A 2,158-nucleotide genomic window follows, 5' to 3' on the forward strand; every position below is an offset into this window, starting at 1 on the left:
TAATCGTCGCTGTGAAGTGTTAAAAATGATAATAACTAAATCTGCTTTGCGACGTTAATTTAATTACCTGCAAATATTGGTGTTCCGCTATAGCTTCCGTTCTGTTTTACGGAATAATTAATTATGCACTGTCGATTTAGATTACATGTAATTGCTGCGGACAGAAATGTCTAAATATTTTTGCTTCATTTTTGTAAAAATAACGCCCGTAGAAATCAGTGCAGCATTACTCACTCGACTGTGTCGCAACCTCAGATCGGCGTCTGTTATTTATGAGAGCATGCACTCTGCCAAATTAGCAGTTTCGTAATAAATTATTCAGCGTTGAAGCTAAACTTGGTGCACGGTTTTAACTGCTGCGTTAGCGTCTCATAAATATTCCTCCTGAATTTGTACAATGAGACAACGATTTGTGAGACTTTCAGCACATGGGAAAATTTAAGGTCAGTTTCAGAAACGATTGCAATATTCACTGCATTGAATTTTTTCTCAGAAGTGCCTGAAATATACTTACATGACTATTGTCAAGAAACTGTGTGCTATCAGATGAGATTAATAGTCGACAAACGTTGTGTGAAGAATGATTATTAGATATTCTGTACTAAAATAATTTCTCTTCGTGATTAATACAATGAATTAATTATTCATCCCTTTAAGGATTTCAGAATCTTTACGCAGCGTTCAGGTTGCGTATAATGATACTTTATTGTGCTGCTAATAGGTGGTTGGTAGTTCACGCCGACATGTAGGCGTGATTGGAGGATGGACATCGAGTAACATCTCGGAGAAAATCAATGAACTTCGTAAGCCTGATATATAGTTTCTTTCTATGAACTGTATTGTGCATGAAAAGGAATATCTTCATTAAAAGTTAGCATAGAAATGAGAACATATGAAACAGTCCCACTAGATCAGCGACTACCAAGAATTCGGCACATGACTAGCGCTCATGCTTTCATGTCACAGCTCTCTTGTCTGGCTGCACTCTTCCCCCAACACACCACTTGACTTTCTGAGCTTGAGTTGGGGGGAAAGGGGCAAGCTGCAAAAGTGCTGCAATTAAATGGCAGTGCAATCACACTCCATACGAAGGGATCTCACATTTCATATTTTTCAGTAACACCGATCACAAAAAAACGGTTCAAATGGCTCTGAGCACTATCGGACATAACATCTGAGGTCATCAGTGCCCTAGAACTTAGAACTACTTAAACCTAACTAACCTAAGGACATCACACACATTCATGCCCGAGGCAGGACTCGAACCTTCCATCGTAGCGGTCGCGCGGTTCCAGACTGAAGCGCCTAGAACCGCTCGGCCACACCGGGCGGCCCAATCACAAAAGAAACCAATTTACTTAAATACCACAGTATAGTGAAAAAGTAATATAATTTTCATCTGGTACAGACAGTCGCAGTCAATTTCACAGATTTTTGCACTCACGTTACCACATAATCCCGGCTTATTTAATTTCATTATTGAAGGAAGCTTTTCAGATGTGCAGGGTGTTTTTTTCCACCGTGTACAAGCTCTAGGGATTGATTGATGAGAAGATACGGAACAAAAAAATTCTAATCAACTGAAGTAAAGAAACGAGACTGCGGTCTAATACGCGCTGTACCATGCAGTCACAGTTGCAGTTAGCATGGTTTCCTCCTAGAGGGTGGCACTGTTCTTCATACGCTATGCCTTAGCGCCCTCGCCTGCCATAGCAATTAGTAACGTTGCATCCGGTTCACTTCTCTTGTTAACTCAACTTTTAGTGGATATGATACAGCGTTGAGCCGGCCTGAGTGGCCGAGTGGTTCTAGGCGCTTCAGTCTGGAACCCCGCGACCACTACGGTCGCAGGTTCGAATCCTGCCTCGGGCATGTATGTGTGTGATGTCCTTAGGTTAGTTAGGTTTGAGTAGTTCTACGTTCTAGGGGACTGATGACCTCAGATGTTAAGTCCCATAGTGCTCAGAGCCGTTTGAACCATTTTTGATACAGTGTTGTACCCAATAGTTGCCTATTCGAATCGAGAGGTTGCTGACGTGGTGTTTACTTCCTGAAATGCAAATGGCAACGGGCGGCGGGCAGCAAGATTGTATCAGGAGACCTATCTCCGCCGACAACAATCGCAGCTTTCAATGTTTGCAACAGTGATTCCCCGTTT

General features: G+C 42.1%; 1 non-coding gene across 1 annotated transcript; it reads left to right on the top strand.

The window, feature by feature from the left end:
- The first annotated feature begins 1,788 nt into the window (after positions 1 to 1,788).
- On the top strand, positions 1,789 to 1,872 carry Trnas-gga. The gene is given in 2 exon segments: positions 1,789 to 1,828; positions 1,838 to 1,872. It is a non-coding gene; the product is annotated as a tRNA-Ser (tRNA).
- Positions 1,873 to 2,158: the final 286 nt, after the last annotated feature.

This window comes from Schistocerca piceifrons, chromosome 2, assembly GCF_021461385.2.
Source record: "Schistocerca piceifrons isolate TAMUIC-IGC-003096 chromosome 2, iqSchPice1.1, whole genome shotgun sequence".
NCBI lineage: Eukaryota > Metazoa > Arthropoda > Insecta > Orthoptera > Acrididae > Schistocerca > Schistocerca piceifrons.